This window comes from Marmota marmota, unplaced genomic scaffold, assembly GCF_001458135.2.
Source record: "Marmota marmota marmota unplaced genomic scaffold, marMar, whole genome shotgun sequence".
In the NCBI taxonomy this organism is placed as follows: Eukaryota; Metazoa; Chordata; class Mammalia; order Rodentia; family Sciuridae; genus Marmota; species Marmota marmota.
This window is the reverse complement of record NW_026000076.1, coordinates 9,059,209-9,087,028: the sequence shown is the minus strand read 5'-3', so window position 1 is coordinate 9,087,028 and position 27,820 is coordinate 9,059,209. Positions and strand designations below refer to the sequence as shown.

At 37.9% G+C, this 27,820-nt stretch overlaps 1 protein-coding gene across 6 annotated transcripts in view; it reads left to right on the top strand.

Annotated features, from left to right (window-relative positions):
* Window positions 1-27,820, top strand: part of Lrrc8d (leucine rich repeat containing 8 VRAC subunit D) — a 112,232-nt gene that overhangs the window by 22,480 nt on the left and 61,932 nt on the right. For 5 of the 6 annotated variants that reach the window (XM_048814486.1, XM_048814484.1, XM_048814488.1 and 2 more), the window contains exon 2: window positions 142-288. The gene's annotated coding sequence lies outside the window, so the exon portion shown is untranslated. Of the gene's footprint in view, window positions 1-141; window positions 289-19,912; window positions 20,009-27,820 lie in introns of all 6 variants that reach the window. The other variant, XM_048814487.1, reaches the window with a different exon arrangement.

Here is a 27,820-nt window from a genome sequence, read left to right as displayed (position 1 = left end):
CGGCGCGGGAGAGGGCGGACCATGGCGAGGCGAGCAGCAGCTGGGGCCCCTGCTCTTCCCTCCGCACTGCTCTGCGTCCTTCCCTCCATGCCGCTAACCCTCGGATCTCTCGCTCTTTCTCTCCCCTGTGTTTTCAAACAGGAAGTGCACGGCTGTCTGTAACGTGCTGCCTGGTCCCAGGATGGAGGAGTGAAGTCCTGCCTCGCCGCGGTTCCAGCCTCCGGAGCCCGCCGAAGCCGAGTCCCCGGAGAGAGTACCCTGAGGGAGCAGGGTGACCTCCTGGTCCAGGTGCGCGGGGCCGGGCCAGGGTAGGGACCCCGTTGGGGGGAAGCGCCGGACTGGTCCTGCAGCCCCGGAGAGCCTTTGAGCCGGATCTCCAGCTTGGCACTGCAGCTGCACTTGGGTGGTTTTTCTTGATCGCCTGCCCCTACTACAGCTTTCTCATCCAAGGGTTTCTGCTAAACTCTGTCGCTGCCACCGCCCAGGTGTGTCACACGGGCTGGATGGCTTTGGGCATCGCAGAGCCAGAGCTAGGACCTGCAGGGGCGCTGTCCTAGGCAGGCGCTTTCCCTGCTGGGTTGCCCCAGGGCAGGGTTGCTCGGGTACTGCCTGTGGCCGCTTCCTAGTCCTCAGCAGCCCTGGCCGCACTTTCCTCCTCTGGCTGCTGCCTGGAGCAGCTGCTTTTTGTTCCTCACTGCTGGCCTGGGGTTGTCCACATAAATGTTCTGGGAGGCTTGAGACAGTAGGGGTGTTAATGAGGTTGGTGTGAGGGCAAGTGTAGGGACCTAGGGAGAAACAAAAGGATGAGTTGTGGGTAAAGAGTAGGTGGAAAGAAGAGTCTTTGTGTCCAGGCCCTGAAACCGAGGGTCCTGGTTTCTTGCTTTTTATTTTGGAAGAGCCATGCCATCACTGGCTGAGAGAATTGGTGATGCAGACACACACCGGAAAGGTAGAGACCAGAAGTGAGGGAGAGCAGTGAGTTCTGGGGTGTTTAGTCTGGTGTCTGGCTTGTTAACTCCACTGTGGTTTCCACTGTGCTGAGACAGAGGGTGCTTTAGAAGTATGAACCAGCCGTCTTCATTTATTAAATTCTGTTTGTCACCAAAGTAAAATTGAGAATGACTTTTCTCAAATCTATTAGGTGGATTATAATTTTATATCCATATCTCGTGCCACCTCAGATGTTCATAGGAAAAGAAAACACTAGGGAAAGGTTGGTTTATGCTGCAGACTTTTTGCTTTTTCATTTCCCTGGCTGCTCTTCACTCTGCAGAATAAGTCAAATTCACTTCTCCTCCAGTGAAGTCCTGGCCTTATTATAATGCCTGTATTTATCCAACTGGTGAAATGCTAGTCTTGGGGAGGGAAACTAAGGGAGGGATGCTAGAGAAGATTCAGTTTGATGGCATGATTATATGAGGACAGATTAAATGTTTGGACAATATGCAAGTCAATAACATTTTCTTAGGCTATTTATTTTGGAGAAAGTGATTAAAAACAAGTGACTAGAGGGAGGAAAGTGAGACCTTGAAAAAGGGGATCTTTTTCTATAACAGGGAGAGTGTGTAATCACAGTAATACACATATCCACTCATTCACCTCATTAGGTGGCCAAGCCTTCTCAAGAGGCAGGCTTAGTTGTAGAATTCATGATGTGCAATGTTTATTAAACCATTCTGATACTGAAAAAGTTATAATAAAATATATTTGTTATGTAATTAATTTGCTTTGAAATTAATTTTATCTTTTGTACTCAGGAAGACTGATATATTTATATTACCCCCTTCCCTTCCTTTGTTTCCGAATACATAGTATGGATATAATTTGAATTATAAGATTCTATTGTACCAATATTCCTTCAGAACTTTAATCTCTTTTAAGATGTAGCTGCTTTGAGCATTGTGATATGAGTAATTGGCATAATTATATTAGCAGTAAGTAGCCAAGACATAGTATAAAAACTGAAGCAGTTAATCTCATCCTTACTGAATAGATAGGTGGACTTAAGTATGATTTAAATTGTTAGATGTCTGTATTGTGTTTCTTGCCAAATACATCACAAGCTGACAAGTGAAAACAAGTCATCAAGAGAGTTTTTTGTTTTGTTCTGTTTTGTTTTGCAGTGCAGGGGGTTGAAGCAGGGCCTTGCACATGCTAGGGAAGCTCTCTGCCACTAAGCTATATTCCCGTCCAGCGCCAAGAGAAATTCTTTTATTTATATATTCATTCATTCATTCATTCTAATTTGTTATACACGATGCAGAATGCAGTTCATTTCATATTACACATAGAGCACAAATTTTCAAGTCACTGGTTGTACACAAAGTATTTTCACACCATTCCGTCTTCATACATGTACTTAGGGTCCAAGAGAAATTCTTGAAAGACCTGTATAGCCTTATTGTCTTTCCTCTGTCTTTATACCCAGGTATATTCCTTGTACTCTGGTTTATTAATTTACTTAGGAACTTTCTTCAGCATCTGTCACTCTGCTCTAAGATACAGTAGGATGGTTTATTTGACCCTCCAAACCTGTTCCCTCTTTAGGAGCAGGATCTACTCCCACCTTATTAGGATTTAAATTCAGGAATAGTAATACAGGCCTTTAAATTGTTATAGTAATAGGCCTTAAAATTGTCATATTCTATTTGCAGAGTATATTTTCTATATCTTGTTTACAGTTGGTAAGAGAGTGGTAAAACAGAATTCATTTACTTTTACTCTAGTTTATGGAGAGATTCCCCCATGTCCAGGTCTTTTCCCATTCCTCTCTTCTTGGCTTTGGCCCAGAGCTTTGGGTTTTGTTGTTTTTTGACTTGCATGCTTGACATTTACACCTTCTCTACATCTGTGACTAGATTTAAATGTGTTTGTGTCAGTGTGATTTGTATTCTGTTGCCAAAGTTCTAATGGTATATTTTCATTTACAGATATACCATATTTTTTGGGTGTGTTTGGTAGTGTCTTTTGTGGTGTCTCAGTGAGCAAGTATCTTTTTGTGGATACTTTAACATTTTAGAATTAACAAAAAATATCACTGATTTACCCCTTTTATAATAGGTGATATATATGGCTTTTCCCATATTCCACCCAATACCACTACCATACATATCCACTACTTTCTTGCCCCAGTACAGGATAACCAACTAAGAAATTCACATTACTGGGAAGTGTGAGCAAACCCACATGACTTTAAGTTATATAGTAAATATTTTTGTAATATTGCCTCTATAGAAATAGATTTATTTTCTTGTCTTTGCAGTACTTAAAGTTGAGGCTCTCTTTAGTTATAATTTTAATTTTGCATTTTAAAGAATATAAATTAAAATTGGGGGTATATTTTCACTGGAAAATGCTGAATAAAGTATTTTCTCTTCAATAATTGGAGTATCTTTAGTGGTCTGTAATTCCTCCTCTATAATATTGTGTCAAAATGTAAAGGGTAGGAGAAGATAAGAAAGGGAGGTAAAATGAGGGCTCTTTCTTTTATATGGTAGGAGTGAAATGATTCATGTATGTTTCCTTAATACACAACACACTGGCCGTTTCTGTCTCTCCTGGTGAGTTTCAATGGCTTATGAAGTAGCTGTGTGTCTCTTCCAACAGAGAGGCTAAGAATTAAAGGGTAACTAGCTTTGATGTTAAATGCCAAGGAAAAGTTAATGGTCAAGAGAGAACGAGGAGTGGAAATAAAATCAAGTTAAGCTTTTCCTTTTTTCAAAACCTTCTTTTTTCTTCATGTATATTATAAAATAAAAAATACCATCTCAGTCAGAAATTGTAAGCAGTTTTTAAACTATAAAGCAATGTTTCTCAGCCCTTGAAAAATGAGAAAATGTGTAATACTAAAAGATTTTAAAGCTTGTCTTTAGAGTTTTACTTTTTATCTCTGAGGACTGCAAATATTTTATAGAAAAGCTACTTAATACCACTCTACTGGGTATATGTTAGTGATAATAGCATTTTCTGCATTTGTAAGTAGTAGTGCATGTCCACGTGAGATGGGTTCTGTCTCCAGACCTCTCCCAGTACCTCCAGTCCACAGGTTGCAAATCCGGGGCAAAATAAAACAACTGCTCCAGACCAGAAATGCTGAAATGGTGATTAACATATATAGTATGTTACCCTTCCGGTCATAAACACTTCCAGGTGGAATTTTTCCACTTTGTTGTACATTAAATGAGTGGTATGCGAAGTTCTGACTTTGGATCTAATCTTTTTCCCAGGCTAATTGTTTTTCATGGTCAACTTTGCAATCTTTTCAGTTACTCAATCATGGATAACAGGATTTCTTCTAAGAACATTTCTGTGAACATCCCTTCCTTGTGTTTGCCAGGACTCTGACACCAATCTCAGAATCACCAGTGTCATAGCAGTTACCACATCCTTGTATTTGTTTCCCAGAAGCTCAGAGAAGCTTCCCACCTTTAACCTTGATAGTTTGCAATAAGTGTGTGGAAGGGAAGATATATTATTTGCCCCTGTTCTGCGGTGGGAAAAAACATGGTTCATATGGAGCCAGTCTCTGGTTTTTACACCTACTGTTAAAACTATTCAGTCTGTATTCTGCTTAAGATGGGTTAAGCAGAGCACCAGAATAGTTCTTTTATCTGGTAAAAAAAGAAAAAATGACTTCCTATTTTTCTTATTTGTCAGACTTTTATGTGGATTATGTTTAATTTTCTTGATATTGTGCAGGGTGGGTTATAACCTTGTTTTATGTGAAGACACCGAGGCAGGCAGAGATGACTTACTCAAGTCTCAGGGACAAGGCCTTGATTCATGCCCAGATATGTGCCACCCCCAAGCTTAACATTTCCTTTGCTGTGTTTCCTGTGTTCTGTATCCTTAGCCTAATGTATGAAAAGAAGTGATCTTGGTTTAGTCTTATCTACCTTTTCAGCAAAGGTTAGCTTAATCCCATAGAGAAAATGCAGATGTTAGGAACATTAAAGAGTCAACTTTTTAAAAAAATTTGTTCTTTTTAGATGTACATGACAGAAGAATGAGTTTTGACATATGGAGTATAATATAATTATTCCCATTCTTACGGTTGTACATGATGTAGAGTTACACTGGTTGTGTATTCATATATGAGCACAGGAAAAAGTCAAAAACAGTAAATATTTTTGACTTTCATGTGATATATTTTCATTTTTTTCCCGAAGAAATTTAGGTGTATGGAATTTATTACCCCTCATGAGAGATTCTTGAGATAGTTGCCTACATGCATAATTAATTGCTGGATTATAGAATATATGCATACTAATTTCACTAGGAATTGTTGGCAAGTTTATACTTCCACCAATATTGCATGATGATTTCTTTTTTTATTCACGAATTTCCTGGTGTTACCAACTGGATAGATGTTAATTGTGCCTCATTGTTTTTTTTTATTTTTTAAATTTTGTTTAATTTGTTCTCAGTTTAATTTTGCTTTTTTCAGATTACTGGTGCAGTTGAGAGATATTTTCATTTATTCAGTTTTCCTTTTCTGTGAATTGTCTTCATATCTTTATCCCCCGCTTTTCTGTTGGCACTTCTGCCCTTATTGCAAGAAGTTCCTGGAGAGTTTTTGTGGAGTTCCCTGACTAATCTAGATATTAATTCTTTGTTGTCTTTAGATATTACGAATACTTGCTTCTTGTATGTCACTTCTCTGATAACTTTGTCTGGGGTGCCTTTCAGTAACAACAAAAATCTTTAGCTTTAAAGGAGTTGATTCCATTAAAAACATTCTTTTTTCTTTCTTTCTTTTTTTTTTTTTTTGGCAGTGCTGGGATGAGACCTGGGGCTTCACACATGCTAGGCAAGTGCTGTACCACTGAGCCACATCCTCAACCCTGAACTCAACAGTTTTTAATATTATTGTGGTCTGTGCATTTTGAGTCATTTAAGTCATTCCCTGTGACTGGTCTCACTTTCTTTCATTAACTTTATAGGTTTAATCTTATCCTTTATCTTGTAAAATTATTTTGGATTTGAGTATTTCAAATTTCAAATAAATAGTACAAGTACTATTCCAATTTTTAATCTTAAGAAACTGGTCATATTTTGAGTCATTTCCCCAGCATTGTCAAATAATTCATTCTTTATAGATTTTTAGCGCTACTGTTAGCATGTAAGTGGTATGTTGTTCAATTGATTTGTTTGTGTGCTCCTGGGCATTTGATACACTGCCATATTAATAAATATTATAAATAATGGTATATTAAGATATAAATTTTATAAATTTACAGATATATTTATATAATTTATTAGCATGATTTCATATTACATGTACCATTTATATACAAATCATATTAACATGATTGAGATACTAATGTATATTAAAAAGTTCAAAAATGTTTAAATTTGGGAAGTTTTTTCTGGGGGGTGGGTGTCGGGTACTGGGGATTGAACTGAGGAGCACTCAGCCACTGAGCCACATTCCCAGTCCTATTTTTTTGTATTTTATTTAGAGACAGGGTCTCGCTGACTTGTTTAGCGCCTTGCTTTTTGCTGAGGCTGGCTTTAAACTTGCGATCCTCCTGTCTCGGCCTCCTAAGCCACTAGGATTACAGGAGGGTGCCACTGAGTCTGGCTTAGTGTTAAGTTTTGTGTTTTTTTGTTTTCTTTGTGATGCTGGGGATAGGACCCTTCTGCATGTTTCGCAAGTACTCTACCACTAAGCTGTACCCCAGCTCCAAGCTTATTTGGGGGCAGATTTCTTGCCCTTATTTGTGTGTGGTAACTGTTACACCTGCAAATGTATTTTTTAGATATGTGTCTACATAATGGGGAACATTCTGAAATTATTTGATGACAATTTACTTTTAATGTTCCTAACATTACTTTTTTTTTTTTTTCTTTTTCTGTTTTGTTTTTTAGTGGTTATGGCTCCTCTTCACACGTAGTTCTCTATGTAGGACAGTGTTGTCTCACTTCAAAGACTTCACTTTCTTTTTTCAGTGCTCCATATGGGCTTATATAGCTATGGGTACATTGTGGGTATGGCTTTGAATGAATGTTTTATGAGGTGTGGTGCTCTAATACATGGGTGCATACTCTTGAAAGCCTGTTAATTATAGATGTCTTTTTATTATTGGGAAAGCTTCATCAGTTTCAGCCTAGTTTTGTCCAAGTGTACTTTGCTCCAATTTGTTCTCAGTTCACTGGGTCTCATTCTTCCTCCTGTCTCCACTGAATGCGATGTTACTTTATTTGATACTGGGTATTTGCATGCCTGTGCAAAGTACAATGTATATAACATGACTTTTTATCAAATAAATTAGAAATCACTATGAGAAACAAATTACAGTCTCAAAATAGATGGCATGACAAGATTTGTGTAGGCCAAAGATGTTACCCTTAGCTATCAGTTTTAGAATCATGTGACTGATAGACTGTAGTTTTATTTCTTCTTTTATCTGCTTTATAGATATAGGAAAGAGTTTTAGTGTTTTTCACTAACTGCTGAGATTTACTTGCATTAAATTAAGTATGATAAAATTATAATGTAGAAATGTTGCGGAGTCCAAAATCTGCTTATGCAGGTAAAATAGATACCTTTGGGCTATGGGAATTGTTCTGTTGTGCTTTAGACACAGTTTAGTAGGTATTCACCTGAGTTTGATTATAACAGCCTAAGCTAGTGATTTGATTGAACTTAAATACTTATTAAGGACTTCGTAACATGGATGTTTCCCAGTTTTCCTCCAGATTCTTCTGTGCTATCCTAACTAGCTGTGAGATCCACCTGTCCTACCAACTTCCTCTCTTATTCAACTCTTCTACTATAATTGACAGCCAAACTACTTATCCAAATTGTTAAATCTTAGTTTCTCCTACCTCCTGTGTACTAGGCATTTTAAGTTCAGAGGATACAAAGTAAATATCATAAGGTGGCTGACCTCAGAAAATACAGGCATAAACCATTAACTGGAATTTAGGATACAAGACATTTTCCAGAAATATATTCTGATAAGCAGTAAAGAGTGGGACACAGAGGAAAGAATGGTATGTTCTTATTTGCGAGGAGAGAATTCCTAAAGGAGGTGAGATTGGTGCCGTTAAAGGGTTAGGATTATTTACCAAGTTAAGCAGAAGAAAAGTAGCCCAGATAGAATAAACAGCTCAGATTCAAAGCCTGAAAGAGCTCAGTGTGTGAGAAACATGGAGTATGAGTGATTGGATCAGAGAGGTTGTGGTGCAGAGAGAAGAAGTTGGAGGCACCTCTGGGTTTGAATTCTTGGTCCAGCCTGCATCTGGGACCATGCATTACACTTCTGGAAATGTGAGCTTTATCCTTACAGCATTGTGGCTTCGTCAGAGGTAAAATAAATGCTCAAATCATTGTCTTAAGATATGTGGAAAAGCTGAGAACAAATTGGAGCAAAGTACACTTGGACAAAACTAGGCTGAAACTGATGAAGCTTTCCCAATAGCAGGGAAGTCCAGGGTCAACCCCAATAATCTAGGCAGAATTAATGAGGACCAAAACCGAAGCTTCATTTGTGAAAAAGGAGAGGAGAGGATGGACTTAAGAGATGTTTAGGAGAAAGAATTGGCTCCTAACTACATAAAAAGTGGGAGAAGAATAAGAGGAAAGAAGAAGGAGGATGACTGTTGGGTTTTCTGGTTGGAAGATTCACTGTCTAAGGGTGTAGCTAGTGAGGATAAAAACTTAAAAGGAACAAGATTGAAGAGAATAGTGGGTCCAATTTGAGGTGAAGTTGGGGGATCTGTGGGGTATTCTGTTGAGTTTCAGAAGTCTGGGTCTCAGGAGAGAAAGGTTTAGATATGAATTGGGAAGTGACTGAGAGCCGTGAATGTGGTTGAGATCCTGTAGGGACCCCTAAAGGATCAAAGACTGAGCAGACACGTGGAGAGGAGTTAGCAAGAATCAAGAAAATCTAGAAATAAAAATAATATTCAGCACTCTATATTTTAAATTTTATTTCCATATTTTATGTCGTCATTCCCCCCCTGAAGTAATCATTGTTACTGTCTAAAGCTCAAGTAAGCAACTTACCAAGTCACCCAGGTAGTAAATAGCGAGCAACTGTACATTTGTCAGAGGACTCAGGGAGGTCAGTTGGAGCAAAGAGAATAAAGGACATTGGATTTGGCAATCAGGTATTCAGTTGGTAGTTAGGTGAGTTCTAAAGTCTAAAGCTGGATTGTCGGGTGATGAAAGTAGGAGATGAGAAGGGGGAGCAGAGAGTGTGTATGTTTACTCATGTGCATGTTTGTGAAGAGAGATTGGTGTGTTGGGTGTAGTGACTGGAGCTTACGCTTTGGTTGAAAAGAGTGAAGAGGAGGTGACCACAGGTAGAAGAGGGACTAACTAATAGAGGAAGGTTTCAGAAAGATAAGGAGGCCAGGTTCAGGAGCACAGACATGCTCAAAAGGGGTTGTCTCGGGAATTGGGACATTTACTCCTTTGGAACAGTTGAGGAGAAAGAGTCTGCGTGACTGTAGATGAGGGTACAGTTAGTGAGTGGGAAGGAAGTTGCAAGAGTTCATATCCTGAAGGCTGGGTGTTCTCAGAAAAGGTGGAGATGAAATGAGCTGAGGATGAGGTAGGTGCCTTGCGGAGGCTGTTGAAAGTTAGTAACAGTTAACTTAGGAAAAAGGAGGCTACAGATGGAGGGTGAGAGTCGTGCATAGCTGAGGGCCCCTTGGAGCTCTGTCAGTGGGAATAGATGTTGATGGTGGATTTTTTTTTTCCTGCTTGATAGAGTAATATGATTAATATGAATGAACTTTTAAAATAGAACACACAGGCCTTGCCTGAAACATCAAGTTTAAGTCAGCGATTCAAGGAAGCTTAAAGATCTGGGGGGAAGGGAGGAGAAGGAGGACAGAGGAACAGGAGGTTGAACATTAGAGAACTTGAGTTCTAGTCTTAGGAAAGTGATCTAATCTTTTGGGCCTCAGTTTTCCCATGTTTCAATGGAAAAAATTATACTTCGTGTCCTTTCAAGGCTCATATAGCTCTCAGAACTTCTGTGAGATGTGTGTACCATTAGACAAAAAGAGTGCATAAAAAAGATGAGCTAGATTGCTGTCATTTATTTCCCAGGGGTTCTTCCGATAGCAGCTCTTAGTCAGTTTCAGCTGTCAGATAATGGTGCCCAGGTGGATGCTTTGTGGCTGCATGTGGCAGTTGGAGAGAGGTCACGAGTCAGAAAAGGAGACAGACAGGAGTGAGAAGCTGTGGTAAGAGCTGCACTTGAGGTAAATGAGTAGATCTGCCCTGCACCCCACCTGCTGTGTCACGTGATTCCCTGATAAGTCACTGGTCACAGATGACATTTTGTAAGGGAGGGGATAGTTTTACTTTCATCTTGGTCTTGTTTCTATGTGTATTTTCCTCTCACTGGGTTCCATTTCCCCTCTCCATTAAAAATGTGCTGTTGTGGAAGAGAATTGATCTATTGCAGAGGCCTGAGTATGTTCAGCACCTTCCTTAATTCACACACCTAGAGTTTCTTTGCCCATAGAGAAATCAGAAAAGTTGGCAAGACTTCCTCTCTCTGATGAGTTGGTTCTGCTCTGCTCCTTTAGAGGGTGTACTCTTCAAGCTGTTTAACCATTTACTGCTCTTCAAAGAATAGGAATAACACTTTAAAAACCCCAGAGGTGTGGCTGGCATTAAAAGGTAAATCCAGGTCAGATTAAGTGGCTCCAGAGATCACTGTAATAATTTAACAAGCCTGGGCAGGTGAAAGGGCACTCTTTTAAACAGTGAGCCTCGAATCTTTGTCCATACTCTCACAGATTCTGGAGAAGCCTCAGCATTTCCTTTTTCCCTCATTCCGCTATTATACAACTTAATGCTTGGAAAAATTTTCACAGGAAGTAACAGGGTGTCATAATTTTTGTGAGACATTTTCTACAGAATTCACCCTCTTCAGTCTGAGAATACCATTCTCTCTTCACCCACCTGCTCTATTTTCTTTCTGAAAGTCTTAATTTCTCCATATAATTCGATATTCTTCAAAGTAAAACATAGTTTAAAAATTAAAACCCTTTAAACTTGAAGTTAAAATGTAGTCTATAAATGTGTTCTTCCATTTCCTGAGAAACAACAGGAAGGATTTGCTTTCTCAAAATAAACGAAGTAGCCTGACTATGAACTCAGAGCAGTAGAGATCAAAGATTCCAACATGACCACATAATGGGAAATTTTCAGTCATTTTTCTAACCCAGAAAACCAAGTCTAATGTAGTTTTGTTGTTGTTTTGGGTATTAGGCATCAGAAAGTATATGTACAACTCAGAAATGTACCTTGAGCATATTTAAAATATACTTAGCATAAATGTTGGCTATTTAGTCTTTAATTCCAAGAATCTGTTGCCAAGGTGTATTTGATTTGTATGAACATGAAGCAATGGAAAATACCCTTCTTGAGCATTAAATTTAGGAAGAACAGAGGACAACCAACTGATTTCCTGCATCCATTCACCATCTAAACTTTAATTTAAATTCACTAGTTCAGTAAATTATTTCATAGCTGTGCTAGTAGGAGAAGTTTAGCAGCTCAGACACTGAACTGCATTGAAAATAAAATCTGCTACAGGAATTCTGTTTGTGTGTGTGTGTGTGTGTGTGTAGAAATGTGCACATTAATATTCATCTATTTCTAGAAACATGATAGGAGAGCCTGTTTTAAAGAAAGGAAGTCAATTCTGTTATAGTTGGCAAATTCATATTTGTAGGAACAGGCAAGATGAGGGAGAAATATATGCATTCATTTTTCATCTGTCATTAATTTGTGCCAAATAATATGTGATTCTTTTTTTCCCAAATGGTGTAAAATAGGTCAACATTTTGAAATATTGGACAGTGTTTATGTTGGGAAGTTTCTGAATACATTGAGAACTTTTAGAATTTCTTGTTAGAATTTTTTTTTTTTTTTTTTTTTTTACTAGTCTTTCAAGAAAAGGTAGGGAGCTGGGAGTGTAGCTCAGTGGTAGAGTATATGCTTAGCATGCATGAAGCCCTGTGTTTGATCCCCAGCAGAAGAGGGATGGGGGTAGGGGAACAAGGAGAAAAAGAGGGGAAGGAAGGAAGGGAAGAGGGAAGGGAGATTAAAGGCAAGAGAGCAGATCTCAATGCAGTGTAAGCATGAAGTTTAGGATCTGTGTCTTTCTCAGTCCCTTTATTTTAACCTAAGTCTTTATATTCAAAGTGGGTCTCTTGTACACATCACATATTTGGGTCTTTTTATCCTGCCCAACAGTCTGTGCTTTTGGTTGATGTATTTAGATGATTTGTATTTGAAGTGACTTGATATAAATGAATTAATATCTACTGTGTTTGTAGTTGTTTTCTGTTTATTTATTGCATTTGCTCTTTGTTTCCATTCCCACACCCCCATCTTCTTCTGCCTTCTGTGTTTTTTAAGTGAATAGTTTATATAATTCCATTTTATCTCAGCATACCAATTATACTTACTTTAAAAAAAGTTTTGGTTGGGGATATAGCTCAGTGGTAGAGCACTTGTCTCAAATGTATGAAACCCTGGGTTCAATCCCCAGCACCAAAATAAAAAAAGCCAAACAACAACAAAAAAAAAACTTTTAATGGTTGCCCCAGAGTTTTCAACTGATTTCAGTTTTTCAAAGGAAAAAAAAATAGTAATGTTTGTATATATATTGCATAGAAAAAAAATTGGAAGTATGTACACCAGGATATTAAGGGTGGTTATCAATGATTGGTAGAATAATAGCTGATTTTTGCTTTATGTTTTTATAGTCTTCTGTATTATCTGATTTTAAAAATGTAAGTATTATCTGATTTTAAAAGCAGGCCTTACTTTTATAATCAGAAACAACAGAGCTCTTTTCATTTTGAAAAAGAACCAAGAGGCAGATTACAGCAAAACAAACTGAAAATGTCCTCTGAATCTAAACTTTACAACCTGATTCTTTCTAACTTGGAGTAAGCACATAGTCTCTCAACAGCCTGCAATCCCTGGCAGGGAAGAGAGATTTGGCTGCTTTGCACCTTCCACTGGAAAGACTGTCAACCCTCTCCTGTTCTTCTGAGCATACAGAGCAGTGAATCCTGACAATGACCTGGGAAACAGTTCACTCTGGGCTTGGCATAAAACTTGTTAATACAGAGTGCTTCAAACCCCTCTGTCTTCATAACTAAGGTTTTCCCTCATGTGGAACTTCTTTATGCTTCTTCACTATCTTTCAAAAAACTAATGAACAGAAGAACAACACTTGAAAACTAGTGTAAAGTAAAGCTTTTAAACAACTTGTGATAGGTTTTGTTTTGCTGTTCTTTGTGGCAGGGTGGAGAGGAGATGCTGGGAGAGATGAGAACAATTGGTGAAGAGATGCTTCATGTGCAGCTGTTGGTCCAGCTCAATATTGAGGCACTTGGGCCTCTTGTAGGCTACAAGAAAAAATTACCATTACTGTTTTTGCCATGTGACTTATATCTTTTGAATTTATTTGGGTTTACATTGAGTTTGAATGAGGTTTTGCGTGACTGAGCAGAATACTCAACAAGAACAACTAAGAGTAGTTTATTTGGGGCTCACAGTTTCAGAGGTCTCAGTCCCTAAATGACTGACTCCATTGCTCTGGGCCCAAGGTGACACAGCACATGGCAGAAGGACATGGCAGAGAAAAGCTGCTCAGCTCATAGAGGAGTCAGGAGGGAGTGTCAGTCAGGTCCCAAGGTATGCCCACGTGACCCACCTCCTCCAAGCACACCCCACCTGCCTACTGTTACCACCCAATTAGCCCATTCAAACTAGGATGGATTGATTAGAGTACAGCTGTCACTATCTAGATAATTCTTTTACCTCTGAATATTCCTGTTAACACAGTGATTTTTAGGGGCTGCCTCATATCTAAACATTGACATGGTATAAACCAAACCCAAACGAAGGTTTAAGAAAGTAGCAAACCAGTGAAATAGTGTTTTTGATTTTTTAAAAATACGGTTTTAGTAAAGTAACTTCCACTGTGTTATCAAGAAAGTCATAAATTTTATAAATACTAGTTTGTTAGCCTGTAAAATTAGGACTATTATGTTTTGCTGCTTGCCTGTGGCATTGAAATAAACAAATTACAAGTGACTTTAAGTCTTCTGAAAGAAAGGAGTCTATAAAAGCAAATGCCTTTGTCTTCCTGTATTTCTAGATGGAAAATTATAGATCTCCATTTTAATGTATTTTATTATTGGAGCAAGGGCGTTTCACTGATGCTAAGTGATGAGTAATAATCATCTTTTTTTGTTGTTAATTTTTTTTTGTAGTTGTAGATGGACAGAATGCCTTTATTTTATTTGTTAATTTTTATGTGGTGCTGAGAATCGAACCCAGTGCCTCATGCATGCTAGGCAAGCACTTTGCCACTGAGCTACAGAAATTAACATTTTGATATAAATAAAAACAATCAGAAGAATGTATGAAATAAATATAAAAGTATTTATTCCCACTACACTGATTATTGCAACTATGTTAAAGTTCATACAAATTTTGAAGGGAACACAAAAATATAAACAATTGCTACTTAAGGGATATGAGTAAAATTTAATTCTCACTTTTGATGTTATTTTACAAGAATTACAGCAGTCAAAAGTCAAGTGTCTAAGATACTTATGAAGATAGATAATCTTAAGATGTTACTGAATTTTTATTATTTATAGTAAAAATTCTATTTGTAGTATTCAGTAGAGTGTTCAGTAGGTGTAGCAAGTAAGAGTAGATAATTTGACTTCTTTTTCTTACTTATTTCCAAATGAGGGACTTGACATGGAGGGTGGTATCAGCAGAGGGATAGTGATGACAGTCTAAAGACTGTTAATATCTTAGCTCCTGTCTCCAAGCATTTACCTGTGACAGCCTTGGTGCCTTCAGTCTCTTCCTCTGTTTTTAACTTGCTGAAATTTGAAGTGTAGAATTCTGTTTGCCTCTTGCTCCTCAGGTGCAGCTGTGAAAATTACTTAAGTGAGAATGGTTCGGGGCTAAGGACTGTGAATGGAGGAAAGAAATAATCCTCTCATTATTTTAAATACGGAAAAACAGGATTATGTACAACCCTGCGCTTTCACCCGGAAAGAACAGGTAGCATAATAGGTTATCTTTGCTTTTATAATGTAAACCATAATGCTTTAATAGCTACTCTTAGGAAAAGATTGGCAGGCTCTAATTTCTACTTGCCTTTTCATCCATTTATTTCATGATGATTCCTCTGCGTGTTCAATCATTTGCTCATTGAAAAAAGTGAGAGCTTGTGGTTAGCTTTGCCACAAATGCCCAGTGTGAGATCTAGATATTACAGCACTGCATTATAAACAGTGAAGTGAAGATTTTTAAATGACAAAAATTACTTTGAAAGTACCCTGTAAAAATACTGAGCACTAAAAATGTACAGTTTTTAATAGTTACATGTGATATATAAAATATATAAGATATTTTATTTATTTGCATAAATGAATTTCCCTTTTTAAGTCTTTAATTCTATATGAATAGTGTATTTTGTGGGACAATAAGGCCAAAAAGCAACATTTTATAATAATATCAAAATATTCTTGGCCAAGTATTATTCCAGTTTGTGTCTGGGGCCTAAAAGTCAAGTAGTTAGTTTGAGTTGAAGGTCATTCGGATCACTTGGTAGGTGAAGGATCTCCTGTTTTACCTTAGGCTCATATCTTCCATATAAAGAAAATAGCTATTTAAGCTCTTCTGGAAGACATAGAAACCTATGCACTCTCTGATATGTCTTAAATCAATAACTCTTTATATTAACACTTTTATGATAAAACCTAATTAATTTTTTTTCTTTTTCTTTTTTTTTTTTAATATATATCATCCTCCATGAAATAACTAACCAAAGACAGGCCCACCTTCATCTTTCTCCTTAGTAAATTTACCAATCCTAGAGCTCTTAACTATATCACCAAGTTCATTTTTTTTTTAAAGGGATACTTTTGAGATTTTCCTTAATTCTTTTAATACTCTCCATTTTATCTTTTGAAATTATTGATAAGGGCTTTGACAAGAAACCTTGTTAGCCACCATGTGATGATGATCCTGAGTGAGGCAATGGATGTTGTTGGGAGACAGATATTTGCTTTATCTGAGGAATAAATGTCCTTCAAAATGATAGAATTGGGAGGCTGACAAGAGCCCCCAGGCACTTTGGAAAAGTTCGAAACTTCCATGAAAGGCTGGGCCAGCAGCGACCTCAGAGGTCACAGGGAGTATATATACCATTCATTGAGGAGCGGTGTATGGGGAAAACTCATGTAAAATACCATCTCTTCCCTGTCCTAGCTCTGTGACCCTAGGAGAATAAGCTGACATCTCCCAAGTCTCGGTTCTCTCCTCTTTAAAAGAAGGGCAAGGGGCTGGGGTTGTGGCTCAGCGTTAGAGCAATCACCTAGCATGTGCGAGGCCCTGGGTTCCATCCTCGGCACCACATAAAAATAAATAAAATAAAAGTATTGTGTTCAACTACAACTAAAAAATAAATATTTAAAAAAATAACAATAAAAGTAAAAAATAATGTGAGGACTCTTGTGTGAATTTAACACATGCAAAGAAAGCGCTGTGTAGTTCTCCTTCCAGATGATGGTGATTCTGTGGTTTTTCATTTTGTGCCCTTTTCCTTTCCCTCTGTCCTCCCTTTTTCTGTCTTCTCATTCTTGTAGCACTTTTAATAATTCTGATTTTCTAACTTGAATCTAATGTATGAAATATGATATGTCAAGAGCTTTGTAATGTTTTGAACAACCAATAAAAAAAAATAATAATAATTCTGATTTTCTCACTTTTTGTTGTCCTCTTCTCAGTCTATGCCTTAGGTCTACCCCGTGGTGCAAGACACCTTCAATGTGGTCAGGGATTGATTCTCTGTGACCCTTTGATGACTCTGAAGACATGCACTGCTGTGTTAGCTTCCTGTGGGCTTCTGCTGTACCACTTTCTGCCCCATAGATGAGGGGTCATGAAAGTATCAGTTTGGAGTTGGATGTGTTTAGGGAAAAATCTTTTTATACAAGGATTTATGGAATAGAAATCTACATTGGTAATGCTTTAGTTTTTTCTTTTTTCACTCTAAGTTTCTGTTTTGGAGCCAGGATTGTAATTGCAAATGTTGTATTTGAGAAAGAAGAATATCAGGTCCAGGAGGGCCAGAAGCATTCATTTTCTTTAAGAGGAACATTTAACATAACTTTGTGGAGTAGCTAAAAGTACTACAGAAGCAACATAGAATTTTAGTCATTATGAACTCTTTGAAGATCCACTTATTGGCAGAGTGATATCTTTTAGAAGTATGATAGAATCTCATTAGTACATACTTTATGACTGAAAGAGAACTGGTTATGTCATTAGAGAAATACAAATTATTAGAGCTAGAAGGAATTTTTGGGGTCATGCAATGCAATGATTTCCATAATGAAATGGAGAATCAGAGCAATGAAGAGACTTGTTTTTTATAACTCTTGATGTTAGAAAGGGCAAGTCAGGGACCTGCAGCTAACACTAGTTATTTTCTTACTTCCCTATGCAGCACCAACACTCTAGCTACTAAGCCTAGGAGTCATTTTTCTGTGGCTCAAGAATGTTCTCTATCCTAAGACTAACAGCTTACTAAGGCATTAATGGAAACTTTCCTTATTTTTACATTCTTTCTTTTGTCCACATTTGATGACTTTATGAAAAGTTTGGTTTATTTGTTTGCTGAGCCCAGGAATATCTACAGAAGCAAGTATTTATTTGGACAATTTCTTTCTTCAATGATCATCACTTTTTGACCTCTTACTCTATGCTGGACACTGTTGTGTATGTTTTTTTTTTTTTTTTTTTTTTTTTTTTTTTTGATGGACACGTTATCTTTATTTTTTAATGTGCTGAGAATCAAATCCAGTGCCCCACACATGCTAGGCAAGTACTCTTCCACTGAGCCACAACCCCAGCCCCCCACCACTGTTGTATTTTTAAAGCTTCATGTGTCTCCTCTAGCAGACTGGTCTAACTGTACCCATTTGTCAGGGGAGAAAACAGGCTGGCAAAACTAAAGCAACTAGTTCTAGGTTATACAGCTTGTAAAGGGAAACTGGATCCAGGGTGTGTTCTCCAGAGCACATGTAGTAATTGCTGCCCTTCACTGTGTTCTCCACTCCCCTTGCTGCCTGTGTGCTGGGAGAGCAGAGGCGTGGAATTGAAGATCTTATGCGACAAATGAGCCAGTGGTCATCTGGTCTAGTCTCTTGGCTTTTAGCACATCAGACATATTTTCCTTGTGATTTCACGGATGAAATATTTAAGACCTTTGATTCTATTTTTTGTTTTGCTTTTTCAAAATAAAAGTGGTCTTTTAGTTCTTTGTTATTAGAAAAGTCACAAATCCTCATTTAAAGAAAGTGTAAGAATATAGGAGATGAAAAAGATCATTTAAATAACTTCAGGAGCTCCATAGTCAGATGATGGAGTGGGTTCAGACGTCAGCTGTATCGTATCGCTTACTAGCTGCTTGACTCTGGGCAAGTTGCACAGCCTTTCCATGCTTCAGTTGCCTGTATGTAAAAGAAGAGTAATAATAGTGCCCGCCTTGTAGGGTTGTTATGAGGATTCGGTGGGTTATTTCTAAAGCATTTAGAACTTTGCATAGTAACTGCCACACAAGTATGGAATGAATGACATACGTCATCACTCATGTAAGTAGTCTTCCTGTCTGTGGCCTCTGAAGGAAGAGGACAGACCCAGAAAGGAGATCATGGAAACAGGACAGGGGAGGGTTCCCAGGACCCTCTGCCCCTGTTTGCCTTGTTTATAACCCTAACAACCTGGAATATTACTAAAGTTCTCCTGTCTCATTTTCCTCATGCCAGAAATTATTGGGCTTCTCCTTTTTCTTCTTCTTGTTTTTAGGAAGCCCATGTAGACGAAGCCTGTTTATTTGAGATCTTACTGTTGCAGGCTAGGCCAGACATGAATTTCCTTTCATGTGATATTTTCTGTGGTCTGTGTTAGTTTAGTTCTTCCTTTGTTTTCTTGTGCTTTAGTGTGAAGAAGATGCCCTGTTTATAAAGAAAACCCTGGTGTCTTTCATGTATAATGCATTCTTAAACTAATTCCAGTTGCTCTGACCCTTTGAGATTTTAAAATTGCTTTGTTCCGGTTTTTTAAGCATTTTTGAAATATTAAAAATGATCCTGAGGGGGAGGGGTCATGGGAAAATTTTCCCAGAGTTGTTTTGGTTTTTTTTTTTTAGGAAATTATGAATTTGCATGGAGAGGTTTTATGTTGGGTTAAATTTCACCAGGTGCACCGGTCACTTGAACTTGAGTGGGTTCTTTTGATATTTAAATCCCTGTTCCTATGGTTGGGAAGAAGTGCAGAGGTTGAGTCTCTTAAATTTAAATGCCTGTTACGCCTTGAGCTCTTGCCATTGTCCCATCAAAGAAAGGTCTTAAGTAGTGCCTGGGTTTACAGTGAAGCCCCATGTCAGTAGTGAGGATCAAAAGATTTGTCTGTTCTCTGTTTTTTGTCTTTGAACCAAGACTTTCCAGAGAGAACACAGACTTGTTTTGAATATTGCCGCCTCTGGGTGTGAGTGATTATGCAAGTCTGTAGTGTTTTTTTTTTTTTTTTTTTTTTTTCAAAAAAAACTTCATAATGGATGCAGAGATATGAACTAGCAAGGAAAACAAAAGTATTTCTTTCAAACAACTTGTACAAAGCTGTCTTTGAATGTAGGTGGTCCTCAATATCCAAGGATTTGTAATACTTCCATCTTGTGGAAAGATACCACTGTCCACAGGTTAACTACTTGAGCATTTTCCGTAACTCCCACCTGTACTGAATTGCCAAGTCTTCTAAATTTTTGTCTTAAACTTAATTTCTTCACTTTATCTGATAATCCCTTGAATTTTCCCAATATGCTTCCTCCAGTTGTGACCCTGGAATCTGGCCTGGACTACTGGCAACTGTCTGCCGCTGCCTTCCTTGCCTCTGAGCTCTGGTGCCCTCTATACATTGAAGCCTCAGGTTGGTATGGAGCAAAAAATGCAAGAGGTCATGAACTGTGTAAAGCCCTTAGTGACAACTCCTTATCCTCAAGATTCCTTTATAAAGCATTAAAAACCAGACTCCTTAAGAAAATCTCAGAACCCTCCTAGAGGAAGTCCCTGCCTCCATCTCCAGTCTAGAGCTGTTGCCTCCCCCCTCCCCCACTGTTCACTTAACAGCCACACAGAACCTCTTTCTGTGCCTCTGATCTGCTTTGTGACCACAAGCCTTTGCACAGGGTGTGTCTCGAGCTTAGCACTCTCTCTCCCCTTCTGCTGCTTTGTCTGGCCAACTCCTTCTCTTTTGTCTTAATTTAAATGTCATATCCTTCAAGTTTTCTTTGACCCCCAAGCTGGATCAGGTCTGTCTGTTGTTCCCATGAACAACAGGAAACATGTTATATTTATTTGCCTTTTCTAATAGATTTAAGTCCCACAAGAGCTTTAATATGTCTGTCTCATTCCCCACTCACCCTGGCACACAGTAGGATCTCAAATGTTTTTTGAACAAATGAACATGATCCAAAACTCTTCCATATTATTACTTGTAGTAGTAATTATCAAACAGCCTGTGAATGAATTTCTTGCCATTAAAGGAGTTTACAGGAAATTTGTTGATATACATTAGCTTTGCTTAGTTGTACCTAATATGTACAGACATGAAATAGATAACATGTATACTTACAGCAGTTATTAAATCATTTGAAACATCACAAGTAAGTACAAACAATACTTTAAAATTCACATGAATATTTATATGATGAGTGCTGTTTTGCCAAAGCCAAATCACCTATGGTATTTTTTTTGACAAAAATGTAAAGATGTTGCTTTGCCTGTGTAAAGCCATAGATTCAATCTCCAGCACAGTAAAAATTTTAAAAAATAATAAAGTTATTAATTGGGGTCCAAGTATAGATTAAGTTCATGATAATTAATGGTACATTACATTAATTATCAATAAAGTGGTTAAATATATATAAAAAGTTTAAGTGTCTTACAGGGTCCATAGAATAAAGCCCCAAAGTTAAGTTTACCTTCGATAATAATAATGCACAGAATACTTGCTTGCATAAATATGTTATTTAGAAGCACATTATGGATTGGAAGGCCCTGCATTCTAACTCAGGACTTTCAGACCCTATCAGACCACAGCTCTGCGCCAAAGAGCAGTCGTTGAGTTAGAGATTTTAATGATTTTAATGACTGATAATTTTCTTGTTAGAGAATTTAACCATTTTGTTCATTCAAAGGTTAACATTTCGGAGTTACTAAAATCAACATAAAATATATATATCTAATTCAGCTGTCACCACAATCAGGGACAAATATAATGTTTGTTCATTTTAGTTCACTGTGCAGTTTTACGTGTCAGACTGTTGAAAGAAGTCAATAGAAACAACTCATTCACACTACTTTGAAAATAACTTGAACACAACACTTTCTTATCATTGGCCCTCTTTGTAATTTTGAAGTGTTAACATGCAGTACCTTTATGCATAGAACATGCCTTCATGTCATTTGATCTTTGCTTGGTAGTACTGTGCAGACCATGTGTCCCACCTGCCCCTCTCCTTTTCCCATTACTCTGTAGCAGTTAGTGTAGTACGGTGCTCCACCTCTGTCATTTTATGCCGGCATGAAATCAAAGTTTTGCTTGAAGAAAGTGTCTTAATTTACTTCATTGTCACCATGTGTGCGCTTACCGTTGTGCCTTGAGTAGCATTGCAGGTGAGGGACTTGGTGCTACTGCAGTCATAAATCCAACCTGGGCACAATATTGATAACAATGGGTTGTTAACACTCCAGTTTGTATTTATATCAGTTTCTTTTTGATTAACATTGAAATAAAAAGACAAAATGGAAAGATTACTCTGGAGAAGTCACAGGTTCCTGAATGTGTCTGTGTCCTCTTGAGAGATCCTTGTTCCCGTATTTGAAAACACTTGCATCTAGTGCTCAGAGCAGATGGTGCACACACATACAGCCAGAGCATTGCATTTCTGGAAGTGTTCTAATTACTGGTTCATTCCTTTCTTTACGCTTTAGCCTCTTATGTTATTTCTGCGTCTTACAAAACCCTTTCTTAGTCAGAGGGGTGGTGAAACTGTTGTCTGGTCTTACTAAGCCAGACAGGCCCTCTACTGGAGTCTCTCTCTGGTCATTTCTGGTTACTTTGGTCCGTCTGCAGCCCTGCCCTTCAGGAGCATAGAATACTTGTTGAGAGGGGTGTGGTCTGCGCCCACAGAGCAGCCAGGGGAGTTAAGGGAGGTAGTGAGGATTTTAAGTATGTCAGATTCTTTCACATTAAAGGGAGACATTGATGCTAATGTAAACTCCAAACGTGAAGGCATTTTGTTAAGCCAAGATTAACTTTGGGGCTTTAGTCTAAGGACCCAACAAGGCACTTAACTTTATTTGTATATATTTTAAACCACTTTATTGATAATTAATGTACTATACAATTGGCCCATTTAAAGCATGCAATTCAGTGGTATTTAGTGCATTCACAGAGTTGTGCAGCCATCACCACAGTCAAATTTTATCACTCAAAAAGAAACTTTGTACCCACTGGAAATCATTCCTTTTTTTTTTTTTTTTTTTTAAGGGNNTTTTTTTTTTTTTTTTTTTTAAGGTAGTTGTAGATGGACACAATGCCTTTATTTTATTTATTTATTTTTACGTGGTACTGAGGATTGCACCCAGTGCCTCACATATGCTAGGCAAGCACTTTACCACTGAGCCACAGTCCTTGCTCCTCCCTATTCTTAATCTTTTTTTTTTTTTTTTTTTAGGGGGGTGGGTACTGGGGATTGAACTCAGGGACACTTGACCACTGAGCCCCATCCCCTGCCTTGTTTTGTATTTTATTTAGAGACAGGGTCTCACTGAGTTGCTTAGGGCCTAACTGTTGCTGAATCTGATTTTGAACTCGCCATGCTCCTGCCTCAGTCTCCCAAACTGCTGGGATTATGGTCATGCACCTCCATGCCTGGTGGTCCTGTTATTCTTTATCCCACTAATCCCTAGCAACCACTAATCTTTGTAGATTTGCCTATTCTGTATATTTAGCATAAAATGGAATCATACAATTTATGTGCCTGACTTCTTTCATTGAGCATGTTTTTAAGGTTCAATCATGTTGTAGTTCCTGTCAGTATTTTATTTCTTTTTGTTGCCAAATAATATTCCATTTTATAAATGTGCCATACTTTTTAAAGTGTACCATTCAATATTGTTACTTGTATTCAAATTTCAGTATTGTTACTTGTATTCAAATTGTTGTGAAACAGATATTCAGAACTTTTTCATTTCATAAAACTAGAACGAAATGTATCTTGTTTTATTTACCTATTTTTACTGGTTAATGGACATTTGTGTGATTTTCTATATTTTGACATTTGTGAATAATGCTGCTAATTAATATTTGCATACAAAGTTTTGGGTGGAGAGATGTTTTCATTTTTCTTGGGTGTATGCTTAGTGGAATTGATAGAGCATATGGTAATTCTTTTATTTAACATTTTTGAGGAACTGCCAAACTATTTTCCAAAATGATTGTGCCATTTTACATTCCCACTGGCAACGTATGAAGATTTCAATTTTATCACATCTGCCTAACATTTGTTATTATCATTTTGATGGTAGCCATTTTAGTGACTATGAAGAGGTATTTTGTTGTAATTTTTAATTTGCATTTCTCCAATGTCTGAGGATGCAGAGCATCTTTTCATGTGAAGACTAAAAATTTAACTGGGATTTATTTTCTTTTCTTGAAATTTTCTTTTTTCTCAGGGTTATAACTTAAGAAAATACATCCTGTGGGATTTTTTCCCCCCTGTACTGGGAATCTCATGCATGGTAGGCAAGCTCTATACTGCTAAACTGTATCCCTCTCCCGCTTTTTTTAGAGACAAGGTCTTGCTGAGTTGCTCAGGCTGGGCTGGAATTTGAGATCCTCCTGCCTCAGCCTCTCACCTCTCTAGCAGCTGTGACACAGGCATGCATCACAGTGCTTGGCTTCCTTTGGGAATTCTTGAGGATGTAAATTTTGACACAGATAACAAGGAATGGAAGAGGGAAGAACAAGGGATGGAAGAGAGAAGGACTAAGCATTGGCAGATCAGAATTTAAGTAGAAGCAGTTTAACAATCTTTCATTTTTAGGAAACTACTAAAGAGCTTGTTTGTGTTACACAAAGAAAGGAAGAAAAGATGGATGATAGGCCAAAATGTAAGAGATTCCCTTTCAGGATTCTCAGTTACCAGCATAGCCAAGCCAAAGAGTGACCTTAAATGGTGGGAAAATTGAAGCCAGGCACTGTGGCATATATCTGTAATCCTAGCAACTCCAGAGGGTTAGTCAGGAAGCTATCAAGTTCAAGATCAGCCTCAGCAACTTAGTGAGACCCTGTCTCAAAATAAAATAAAAGGGCTAGGGATGTAGCTCAGTAGTAGCACACTCACCTGTCATGTTCAAGGCCCTGGTTTCAATCCCTGTTACTATCAGGAAAAAAAAAGAAAATTAAAGAAGCCATCTTTATAGTCCCACTATGTCATTTGGTGTTACGGGCAAAAAGTATTCATTTTGATTATAAAAATATAACTTTGAATGTAGCCAGTACACTAAGAGTTTAGAGTCATGAAATGTAAGATTGAAGCTAATGATTCCATCAGGGAACTTTACATTGAGATTGAATAAAAAGGGTTTGCCAAATAAAGCATCCCTGCATTCAAGTCTTTATAAACTGCTGGGAACATCCTCTGATTTTTCAGGTTTTTTCAAGACTCTCTGCCTGCTCTGCCTACTCTGCTTGTCTCTGCTGTGACTGACTACCACACCACATATTCATGAAAGGCATTTGTGAATTTGATGATACCAAGGATTTATGTAACTATATCTCACCTTATTCCCCTTTAAAAAAGACAGATCAGTTCTTATAGTAACAAAGAACTAATTGTTAAATTCAGTTATATAATAGGTATTATTATAAACAATGTTTTGGGGGGAAGGGGGTACTGGGGATTGAATCCAGGGATAATTTACCACTGAGCTACATCTTTTTTTTTTTTTTTGAGGGTTGTACCAGGGATTGAACTCAGGGGCACTTGATTACTGAGCATACACTTGGAAAGCTGGACTTACTCCTAGATGAAGCAGAGGATTTTCCCCCTGAGGAGAGTCAAGATTTGCTTCTTTTGTGCCTGTGGCATTGAGGAGAACGGGGGTGGAAGTGGGTAGAGATGGGTGACAGGGAGTTCAGTTTGAGTTGGTGTCTAGATGTGGGCAGTGGGGAAGAGAGGACAGCAGGAAAGATTTCTGTGGGAAACGATTAGGTCTTAGGTAACCTGCTTGTGAGTTAGAGGACTTGAAAGTAGCCTCAAAAATTCTAGCTTGGAGAAATGGAAGAACTACCCTCCTTGATGTGGAGATGGGTTGAGGTGTGGTAAAAGCCAGTGTTAGACTTAGGTTCCAGGCTATCTGGGAACCATGTGGCTCTCTTGATCTTGAATGTTTTTGTCAACTTAATTAGAAGGTAAACAAAGTTAAATTGCATCTGCCTGCCTTTTAGTTTTTCTAGAAAAATGCTGAACACTGAAGTGTCTACTGGCCTCAGGTAAAATTTTTTTTTTTTTAAAGCAAAAGAAGGGTTTAATTAAACTAAGAGTATTTTTACCATAGTTTTTCTTTGGGGAAATATTTCTCTGAAGTAGGTGCAGTTAGAAGGGAAGCTCAAAGCATTTTATCTTTGAAGAGGCTAGGGTCGTTTTATACCCCTCGCCCTCTTCCCAAGGGAATTCACCCTGGTCATACTGATGCTTGCATGGCCATCCAGTCCAGCCTTGTCTTAAGATTCTTCAAGGCCAAACTTCAGTGTAAGGAAAACAGACTCTGTAGGAACCAGTGACAGCCTGAAACTAGGAATCCCTCCCATAAATGTTTGTGAACATTTGTTCAGTTTGGGAATTTTCTGAGTGAACTAATAGTATTCTGGGAAGATTTTTATTCTTGGAAGATTTAAATTTGGTAATTTCTATAGGCTACTCCGTACCTTCAACCTGGACATACAATTCAACTTTAAATAATTCTACAGCAGAGTCTATTTCTGGGATGAGGTGCTTAATTAATAATATAGCATTGGAGTGATAGATGATGAAATTACTTCCTGTGTCATTTCATTCATGCCTCAAGGTTGCAGTTATGTAAGTTGTTTTCAGTAAAATGCTAGTGAAGAAATGTTCATTTGCTGTTGCTAGAAGGTACAGACCTCAAGCATTTAGTGTGATGGCTATCTGGATTTTTCTCGCAGCTGTTTTATGTTTATAGAGTCAAATTATCTTACGTCTATCTGGGGTTAAATGTGACCATCTCAAGGGTAATACGGTGCAACAGTTTGTTTTTTTGGGCTTTGTTAAATAAAGTGAGTAGATGATTACCTGAGGTTGAGTTGGTATTTGGAGGCTCATTAATGATTAATTGAAAACACACAGAGATTCTTTTCTTGTAAGGACCCTGTGGGTAGTGGTCTTTGAGGTTCCAGTATTCAGGAGAGACCCACTTATCGGTTGTAAAAATATATATTTACTCAAACTTAAATATATTTGAGCAGAATACAAAATCTATCATTCTTAGAGTATTTGTATTTACATTAATTTACACAGGGAATAATTACTCTTAAGGTCTCTGATGACTATTAATAGAGTTCCTTTTTTTTCTCATTCTCATTGTTTCTGCTACCTATAGGAATATTTACAAGGTACCTAACTATTATCTCAAGGGCTGATGTTTCATACTAATGAAGTTTTATTAAAAAACTTCTCAGTGATTTATAAAAATTAGAAAATGTTGGTAACCCATAATGAGTGCTTTGTTACGTATGGTTTAGTACAGGTGATAGATTTATTTCAATACCTTCAGTATCTCTCTTCTGTAGTAAAAATTTGATGAAATTGTTATGAAGTAGGGTTGGGGGTGTACCCAGGTGGTTGAGCATGCTCTTGGCCCTGGGTTTTATCCCTAGCACTGGGTGGGGGGCAGGGAGTATATTTTTTCGTTACCATCACTTTTTGCTTGTTTGCTTTCAAATGCTACCTCATGTTTCTGTTTTGCTTTTGAGCACTTACAGCTTTTGCCTTCATTTGGCACCAGGGGTCAAGGTATTTCTATTGACCTAGTATTACTCAGTTCCTTGTATGACTCTTTCTCAGTGCTGGGTTCTCTCTTGGAGAATTTGAAATTTATATTTCATAAATTGGGATGTCATTTTCCTGAGTGTATCTATCTCTAACTTGTTACAAGTTTTGGGTGGTTTCTCAGTAAATGTGCACTGAATTGAACTGCCCTGGGTGCATAATGAACAGTCTTATCTGGAAGTGTAACATAGGGAGTGTTCTGCTGTCTGTTTACTCATCCATTTCAGGCCATACCACTCATGCCAAGATATAGGACCTAAAACTGCCCTGTAGGTGAGGAGTAGAGGTAGTTTGGTGAGCTGGTGATGACCTGTTCCTTACAAGAGTCTTTTTGTGGTCATGAATAGGACTTTGCTCTTTTGTTTGTTAGAGAGAACACAGGACATGAACAACCCAGTTGTACTCTGAACAACACATTCGTGGTCTGTTCTACTTTCTCCAACTTTGGTTTCATCATTCTGTATCTCCCGGAAAATTCCCTTAAGGATTAAGGAATTTGTTAGAAATATATCTTAATTGATGTCAAGTATCTGTATTTAGATATTTAACTTTCCTCCGAGTTCTGTCTGCTTACCAAATGCAATTTCATTTCCCTGAAGTGA